The following is a 10,233-nucleotide window of genomic DNA, read 5'->3' as shown; positions in this document are numbered from 1 at the left end:
TCTGCTGCTCTCCTTTCTTCCTTTTGTCAGGATCCTGAACTCGACCATCTCATGGTCACTGCTGCCCAGGTTGCCACCAGATTCTACTTCCCCTATCAATTCTTCCATTTGTGAGCAGCAGGTCAAGAGGAGCACAGCTCCTACTTGGTTCCTCCAGCACGTGCACAAGGAAGTTGTCCCCAACAATCTCCCAAAACTTCCTGGATTGTCTATGCACTTCTGTATTGCTCTCCGGACAGATGTCAGGGTGACTGAAGTCTCCCATGAGAACCAGGGCCTGCAATCTGGAAACTTCTGTTAGTTGTCCGAAGAAAGCCTCGTCTACCTCAACCCTTCTGGTCTGATGGTCTATGGCAGAAGCCCACCAAGACATCTCCCTTGTTGCTCTTGCCTCTAAACTTAATCCAAAGACTTTCAACAGGCTTTTCTCCAGATTCATACTGGAGCTCTGAGCAATAACAATGCTCTCTTACATACAGTGCAACTCCTCCAATCTTTTCTCCCCCTACCTATCCTTCCTGAACAGTTTATACCCATCCATGACAGTGCTTCAGTCATGTGAGTTACCCCACAAAGTCTCTGTTATTCCAATTACATATTTCCTTGACTGTGCAAGGACTTCCATGCTTCATGCTTGTTTCCCAGGCTTCTTGCATTCATGTACAGGCATCTAAGATAACTACCTGATTGCCCTACTTTCTCATTCTGACTGGTGGTCAGTCCTGGAGCCATGGACCCCAGAAGCCCAGGCTGCCAAGAAGCCAGGCGAGCAAGCTGGCAGGAAACTAGGCTTGTAGTTTTATCAACATTGTTTAATTTAACCTTCTGAGACAGCATCTACTCATTGTTCCTGCCCTCTGCCTCAGGAACTTGTTCAGATTCTTATGTTTTTCCTAGTATCTTTCCTAGAGCTCTTATTTACACTACAAAGTTAGGTTGATATAAACCACCTTGGGTTGACTTAGTTGAGCATGTGTCTACACTTAAATTTGTCTTCTACCCATATAAGATCTTCATTACACCAACTTAGTAACACCCCAGCTCCTGAGCAGCATTGAGCCATGGTCGGTATGCTAAGGTTAACACAGCACAAGTGTAGACACTGTTAGTATGTTGATAGCTGCTGTCCCCCAATACCTGACATTGACCACTCTCATCACAGTTGTTAACTCTGCTGCTTAAATAAGGAGCAGAAAGAAGAGGATTCAGGATGTTATGTTCTGTGAGATCTTGCAAGCCAGTGCTGCATCAGACCATGAACTGAGGGCCTGGAGGATGAATATTGCAGACTGTCAGAGAGGGAAAGAGCAGACAGGAAAAAGGTGCAACAGTCAAAGGAGAGGGAGAACATAATGGGGACTTCTCTGGCAGCAAACATAGATGCTGCAACATTTTGTGGGCCTACAAGTTCAACAATCCCAGACTCTCCTCCATTTGCAGTCCATGGAGGCCTTCCGCGTAGCCTCTCCCTAACCAGAGATTTCCCCTACACTCCCCTGAATTTCCCCAACCCCCAGTTTTGTGAACTAGTTACATGCGGTGTTGCCTGTTTAGTGGTTGTTTGGAAATTTGAATTGAAAGTGAAACATTAACACACACTTTAAAAGCATATACAGTGTATGATAAAATAAATGTATCTGAAAAAGTATAATAGATTTGAAAAGTATAAATATAGACTAGCTTCCTTATACAACTGTTTTTTATGACAATATCAGTGCATTCATTTCGGTGATGTTGGCCAACCTAATAATTTCAAATTATGATTTGTAAGCAAAGCCTAAATCAGCTCATCCCTAGCTGTCAGGGAGAGCTTGGGGGGAAAGGCTTCAGGACCAGATTGTATTTACATTCACACCTAATCTACCTAGGTATCCAGCAAACAGAGCTGTGTTGCCCAAGTGATAGATTTTGGCTGGGGTTGGGTTACAAATCACTTGTGGGGGGGGGAAGGGGGAAGAGGAATGAAATGATGTTCTTATTGTATGAGTAAAGGGCAACAGAACTGCACTTAGCCTGTGCTGATTGAGGGCATCAAGAGAGAAGGTGGGGACAGGTATTTTGCTTGATGGTCTGCCTGAGTCACAAGTACTATTTGACCTGACCCTCTCCCCTGTTTAAAGACAGAGCTGATTAGGCTCCACAGATAGTCTTTTGTTTTGTTAAGTGACCACAACAGCTGATAATCAGGTCTAAGTGATTAGACCTGCTGTGGGACAGTGTTTCTGTGGAAGAGACAGCCCAGTCTGCATTAGCAGTGAGGTTCCCCCACCGAGAGCTCAGCTGAAATCACTGAGAGCTGGGTGGAACCTCAAGAGACCAACTAGCAGAGGTCACAGTGGCAGGTGGCAGTGGAAGATGATGGTGCAGAGCCATTGACAACAGAATGATAGAGTGAACCGTGGCACAATGAACAACAGCAGCCAGAGCAAACAGTGAGCAGATGGAGGAACGAGCAAGGTGCCTTCTTGCCCCCCACCTGGGAGTTGAACTCATGTGAAAGCACCTCTGAACTCTGAGTCTCCACTGGCCAAGGACAACACTGGTGAGTGTTAATGAGGCTGTTAAGAATGCTGGAGACCATAACACAGTTCATGCGAACAAACATGGCTGTGGTATCATACTTTCTATTTAAGCAAGAGATACCACACTCTACAAACTGGAGGCCAATGTTAAGTGCATTGTCACTTGTTCATCCTGAAGTTGAACACTGGTTCTGAACAAGACTAGCAAATGCTTACTATCTTTCTGCAAGAAACTCAACTGACTGGCTAGAAGCATGTGGTACAGCAGTGAAAGACTCAACAGTTGAAAAAATGAAGAACTCTCACCACAAAAAAGTTTGCATACATGGCTGATGAATGCACCGATGCAAATGGGCATCAAGTATTAAGTCAATGTGTACATTAACTTGATGTCAGTGGTAGGCCAGTAGATGCATTTCTAGATGTTCAAGTTATAGAAAACACGTCAACTGCATTTGTGACAACCCACATTTTAGAAGAGTTAAATGCTTGTCAGCTGGACTCCAAACCCCAATGGCTGCGTGTGCATTTGATGGAGTTGCAAACTTCTGTAGAAGACGTGGAGGAGTACAAGCTTTGCTCAGAGAAAAGTGTAACCCTAATCTCTTCTATACACACTGCAGAGGTCATCTACTCCAACTAGTGCCAGTACAAGCTGCAGACTCTTCAAAAGACATTTAAAAAGCTATACATTTATTTAATGTCTTCATTATATTCTTTTTTCAGTAAGAGTCCAAAAAGACTGAATATCTTTGGAAAATATAGAAGATACACTGGGACTGAAGTTCAAATTAGTCCAACCTGGGAAAAACCCTTTGGCTTTCTCATGAGGGTTCCTTGGCTGTTGTCTTACAATTACTCGAGCCATTATTACTGGCTTTGGAAAGTATCTACCAAGATAGGATGGATCTAAGTAGTGAGGCTGGTGGATTATGTTTGCTACTATGTTTGCTACTACGTCCAGAGAAGACTATTGCCATTCTCTCCCTTGTAAGTTTACTGTTGAAACCACTTGGGTCATTAAACAATGCCATCCAGGCATCTGCTACAAAAGTCATAGATCTTTGTCCAGCAATAGAAGCTGCATTTGGATCAATCAGACAGCTATCCATTCTTCCTCTGCAAGAAGTGCAGAAGACTTCAGTCCAGAAGTTAAGTAATGAAGGCATTTATATTGAATCCTTAAGTGAAGAGGACAAGAAGAAGTGTTTGTTAAGACAACTGAAAAAGTACACAGACTTGATTCTTAAAAATCTACAACAGCGACTTATAGATTCTACTCAACCTCTACGTAGCTTTTACAGATCCCTGTCCTGTAAAACATCGACAGTTGAGTGGAGTAAGGCACTACCAGCAATGGGGCTGCCCAGTGTTCAGGACAGAATAGAAAATTTGAACACAGTGGAATATCATACGACGAATGAATGAAGATTTGACTTCAACTTCTTTATCATCATCACTAGTGGCTTGACCCAATCTTTGTGCTATGTTTCCTGGGATGAAAGAAGTAGGAATTCATCTCTTGTTACTCCCAATCACAACAGCTACAGTTGAGCATTCTTTTGCCTCATTGAATAGAATTTTGTGTTCTGAAAGAAGTAGCCTTCTGTCTGATCATGTGAATGATCTAATGATCATATGAATTGAAGGAATGGAAGTACTGGACACACGAGAAGCCACATTGAGAAAGATGAACACATTGAATTCAAGAAGTTCATTAACAGAGTTGTGCAAAATTATAACAAGAAACCAAGAAGGATGCAGATGTAGTGCTTCATAGAACACTTCAGTAGCGAACTTTAATTTTTGTGATGATTTTAAAACATGAGTTAAATCTAATTAAGTGGTCATGAAACATTTTTCAGTTTTTACTATGGTGCCACAGAGCCACCTTGTCAAGGTTCCTTCCCCACTCTGAACCCTAGGGTACAGATGTGGGGACCTGCATGAAAACCTCCTAAGCTTACTTTTACCAGCTTAGGTTAAAACTTCTCCAAGGTACAAACTATTTTACCTTTTGCCCTTGGACTTTCGCTGCCACCACCAAACATCTAACCAGGTTTTTTATTAGGAAAGAGCCATTTGGAAACGTCTTTCCCCGGAAAATCTTCACCAAAACCTTGCACCCCCCTTCCTGGGGAAGGTTTGGTAAAAAACCTCACTAATTTGCATAGATGACCACAGACCTAAACCCTTGGATCTTAAGAATAATGAAAAAGCATTCAGTTTTCTTAAAAGAAGAATTTTAATAGAAGTAAAAAGAATCACCTCTGTAAAATCAGGGTGGTAAATACCTTACAGGGTAATTAGATTCAAAACAGAGAATCTCTCTAGGCAAAACCTTAAGTTACAAAAAGACACAAAAACAGGAATATCCATTCTATTCAGCACAGTTTATTTTCTCAGCCATTTAAAGAAATCATAATCTAATGCCTATCTAGCTAGATTACTTACTAAGTTCTAAGACTCCATTCCAGCTCTGTCCCCGGCAAAAGCATCACCCAGACAGACACAGACCCTTTGTTTCTCTCCCCCCCCCCCCAACTTTGAAAGTATCTTGTCTCCTCATTGGTCATTGTGGTCAGGTGCCAGCGAGGTTATCCTAGCTTCTTAACCCTTTACTGGTGAAAGAGTTTTTCCTCTGGCCAGGAGGGATTTTAAAAGGTGTTTACCCTTCTCTTTTTATTTATGACACGCCCCCCCAAATCACAGACAGGGTGAAATGCTGGCTGGGATTTCTTCCTGGAGCTCTAGGAAAAAACAGAGTTAATAAGACACATGCACCTCTAAAGTATATAAAGACTAACAGTATTTTCCACATCTCAAGGATGATTTTAACCAGTTGATTCTGGGAAACTTTCATGGGAGAATGCATCAGCCTCCTTCTTAGAAGTTCCTGAGATGTGTTGGATGTCGAAATCAAAATCTTGGAGAGCTAAACTCCATCAAATAAGTTTTTTGTTATTTCCTATGGCAGTATGAAGCCACTGTAGTGCAGTATGGTTGGTTTGCAGGTGGAAACGCCGTCCCCAAACATATGGGCGTAGCTTTTCCAAAGCGTAGACAATGACATAATGTTCTTTTTCACTGATTGACCACTTGCTTTCCCTCTCAGACAGCTTCTTGCTGAGAAAGGTGGAATTCTTGATCTGGTCCTTCCTGCATTAAAACTGCTCCCACACCACGCTCGGACGCATATGTAGTTACTAGGAACGGTTTGTCGAAGTCTGGGGCCCATAGTACAGGGTCAGACATGAGTGTCGCTTTAAGCTGGTTAAAGGCCTTCTGATACTCTCCAGTCCACTGAACGGCATTTGGCTGTTTCTTTTTGGATAGGTCTGTCAGTGGAGCGGCGATTTGGCTGTATTGCGATACAAATCGCCTGTAATAACCAGCCACGCCTAAGAAGGATTGAACCTGTTTCTTTGACCTTGGGACAGGCCACTTTTCGATAGCATCCACTTTGGTCTGTAGGGAGTTGATAGTTCCTTGACCCACCTGGTGTCCAAGGTAAGTCACTCTGTTTAGGCCTATTTGACACTTCCTAGCCTTAACAGTTAGTCCTGCCTCTCTTATGCGCTCAAAGACTTTTTGTAGATGTTTCAGGTGTTCTGCCCAGGAATCCAAAAATATGGCCACATCGTCAAGGTAGGTGACTGCATATTCTCCTAATCCCGCTAGGAGACCATCTACAAATCTTTGGAAGGTGGCAGGTGCATTCCGCAATCTGAAAGGGAGTACATTAAATTCATACAGCCCAACATGTGAGTTGAAGGCTGACCTTTCCTTGGTGGATTCATCTAGCAGTACCTGCCAGTACCCCTTGGTTAAGTCCAAGGTAGAGATGAACTGGGCCCGTTCCAGTTTCTCTAATAGTTCATCTGTGCATGGCATTGGATAGTTGTCGGGGCGAGTTACAGCATTTAACTTATGGTAGTCCATGCAAAAACGTATCTCCCCATCTGGTTTGGGAATTAGAACCACTGGAGATGCCCATGCACTGCCAGAGGGGCGGATTACACCCATCTGTAACATCCTGGATGTCCTATTCTATAGCAATTTTAGTTTGAGGAGACACCCGGTAAGGTTGGGCTTTAATTGGTTGAGCATTACCTGTGTCAATGGAGTGGTATGCCCGTTCAGTCAGTCCTGGGGTGGCTGAGAACGTTGGCATGCAGCTAGTGCACAGCTCCTGGATCTGCTGTCGTTGCATACACCCGAGGGTCATGGAGAGGTTCACCTCTTCCACACCACCAGCACTTTTCCCTCCATTTTTGCTCTTTTTGAGTATCCTGTAGGTTTTCTTTAGCAAGGGCTAGAGAGGTTCGGAGGGTGTTTTATAGGTTAGATACAAAGTCCAGAAAGTTAGTTCCTGGAGAAGGTGTAAATCCCTCCCATTGCTGCTTCACCAACTGTAATGGCCCCTGAACCTCACGGCCATAGACAAGTTCAGATGGTGAAAACCCTAAACTAGGATGTGGTACAGCTCTGTAGGCAAACAGCAACTGCTGCAACACTAGGTCCCAATCATTGGAGTGCTCATTTGCGAATTTACGTATCATGGCCCCCAAAGTTCCATTAAACTTCTCCACCATGCCATTTGTTTGATGGTGGTAAGGAGTGGCAACCAAGCGATTTACCCCATGAGCTTCCCAAAGGCTTTCCATAGTTCCTGCCAGGAAATTAGTTCCTGCATCTGTGAGGATGTCTGAGGGCCAACCTACCATAGCAAAAATGTCTGCTAGTGCCTGGCACACACTTTTAGCCCTGGTGTTGCTTAGAGCTATTTCTTCCGGCCATCAGGTGGCAAAATCCATGAAAGTCAGTATGTACTGCTTTCCTCTGGGTGTCTTTTTTGGAAAAGGACCCAGAATATCCACAGCTACTCACTGAAATGGAACTTCAATGATGGGGAGTGGCTGGAGAGGGGCTTTGACCTGGTCTTGGGGTTTTCCCCACTTTTTGGCATACCTCATAAGACTGGACATAAGTAGAAATATCCTTGCCCTTTCCTTCCCAGTGGAATGACCTCCCCAACCGGTCTTTGGTCCTGTTCACTCCAGTATGGCCAGTAGGATGATCATGAGCTAAGCTCAAGAGCTTGACCCTTGACTACCAACCGTCTCTGAGGATGCCAGTCTTCCTAGTGTCCACCGAAAGTTTCCTTGTATAGAAGTCCTCTTTCCACAACAAACCTGGATTTATTAGAAGAGCTGAGAGGCGGTGGGTTGCTCCATGCTGCTGTCCAAGCTCTCTGGAGGCTTTCATTTACTTCCTGTTCGGTCTGGAATTGTTCCCTTGATGCTGGAGACATCAGTTCCTCATTTGATTGTGGACCTATGTTTGGTCTCTCTGGAAGCGATGTAGGGGATGGGGCTGTTTCCACTGACTGTGAACCGCTCTCTGCTGGTGCACTATGTTGGGGTTCAGGCTCCGGCTGAGCCTCTTGTGTAGGGTTATCAGCTGCTGCCGGTTCAGGTTTGGTGGGGCCCTCTGGGGTTGGGGTTGCAAGTACTGGATTCAGTGCTGGCAATGGGTCTGGTGCTGGTTGTTCCACCGGTTCCGGTCCTGGCTCTGTCTGGGTCTCTGGGACTGGATCCACTACTGCTGTTGCAGACATTGGCCTGGTGTCTGGGTCCATCACCTCTGACTGGGTACTGGTAGACGTTTCCGGAACAGAGCTTGACGTGACTGCTTGTTTAGCCTGGCTGCAGGTTCTTGGCTCACTTCACATGATTGGCCAAGTCTTCCACCAACAGCATGGGGATGGGATAATCATCGTAGGCTGCAAAAGTCCACGTTCCTGACCAGACCTGGTACTGGACAGGCAACTTGGCTGTAGGCAAATTGAAAGAGTTGGACTTGAAGGGTTGAATCATCACTTGGATCTCTGGGTTGATTAAATTTGGGTCCACTAAGGAAGCATGGATAGCCGACACTTGTGCTCCGGTGTCCCTCCATGCTGTGACTTTCTTCCCGCCTACACTCACAGTTTCCCTCTGCTCCAAGGGTTTCTGGGAAATATCTGGGCCTGAGGACCTCTGGTGTGATTCCGGTGCAATGAACTGTAATCTGTTGGGGTTCTTGAGGCAGTTGGCCTTTACATGCCCCATCTCGTTGCATTTAAAACATCGTCCAGCTGACGGGGTCCCTGGGGTGAGGTGAGTTGCTGGAGAACAGTGTGGCGGGACGATAAGGTGGCTGGAGGTTTCCTTGGGTGGTAACTGGGGCCTTGGGTGGCCCCCGGTAGTAGGGGGTGGTCTGAGGTTATCCCTTCTGGTATCCGCTCCAACTGCGACCAGTTTTTTTTCTTTTCTGCCACCTCCACCCATTTGGCTCCAATCTCCCCCACCTCGATTACAGTTTTGGGCTTCCCATCTAGGATGCATCTTTCTATTTCCTCAGGAACACCCTCTAAGAACTGTTCCATTCGCATTAGGAAGGGCAAATCTGCTGGAGATTTAACACTTGCTCCTGAAATCCAGGCATCCCAATGTTTCACAATGTGGTAGGCATGTCGGGTAAATGACACGTCTGGTTTCCACCTCAGGGCTCTGAACCGCCGACGGGAATGCTCGGGGATTAGCCCCATTCTGACTCTCGCCTTGGTTTTAAACAGTTCATACTGGTTCATGTGTTCCTTAGGCATTTCAGCCGCCACCTCGGCTAAGGGTCCACTGAGCTGCAGCCTCAGCTCTATCATGTATTGGTCTGTAGAGATGCTGTACCCAAGGCAGGCCCTTTCAAAGTTTTCTAAGAAGGCCTTGGTATCATCGCCTGCCTTATAGGTGTGAAACCTTCTGGGATGGGAAGTGGTACCTGGAGGAGGATTGCTAGGGTTTGTTGGTATATTCTGCTGAGCCTTTGCATTCTCCATCTCCAGTGCGTGCTTCCTCTCTTTTTCCTTCTCCTCCTCCACATGCTTCCTCTCTTTTTCCTTCTCCTCCATTTCTTTGTCCCTTGCCTCCATATCTTTGTCCCTTGCCTCCATTTCTTTTTCCTTTGTCTCCATAGCTCTCCTCTGAGCAGCCTCTCGGTGTTGTTCTGCCTCTTTCACTGCCTCCATTTCTTTGTCCTTTGCCTCCATTTCTCTCCTGTGGGCAGCTTCTAGGGCTTTTTCTGCCTCTTTCACAGCCTCCAGTCTGGTTAACTCCAATTTTTGTTGCGTCTTGGTTTGTGTCATCTTTACCTCTCTGTTTTTAACTAACTTTACACCCAAGAGTTAGAAATAAAACAAACAAAAAAAAACTTGGCTTGTAAAATTTTGCTGTGCTGTAATAGGACAATCACTATCAGAGAATATAGGTGTCAGCCTACAGAAAAATCCCCCCCCCCAAAAAATAAAAAAAAACCCAACAACCCTAACACCTTTGTCTCCAGGCAAATAGGCAGAAAACCCCTCTAGTTATTCTTAGGTTAAAAAAAAAATTCTTCTTCAGGTCTGTGAAGACTGGTGAATTTCCCTGTGGGAGGTTAACTACTCTGCCTTTAGGTAGAGAAAACTCCAGCTCACAAAAGACAATTCCCTTTTGTCTCTGTTCTGGCCCCAAAGCAGAGGAAAAAAACCTAACTGCTTTCAGTTTAACCTGCTTTCCAGCAGCCCAAAGAAAAAAAAATATACTTCCTTTTCAAATCTGTTCTTCTGGTTCAAAAAAAATCTCAAAACGATTTCAAGTTGATCCCATCGCTCTGCCACCACGTCAAGGTTCCT

Source organism: Dermochelys coriacea, chromosome 2 (assembly GCF_009764565.3).
Source record: "Dermochelys coriacea isolate rDerCor1 chromosome 2, rDerCor1.pri.v4, whole genome shotgun sequence".
Taxonomy (NCBI): Eukaryota; Metazoa; Chordata; order Testudines; family Dermochelyidae; genus Dermochelys; species Dermochelys coriacea.
This window is presented reverse-complemented; position numbering follows the sequence as displayed.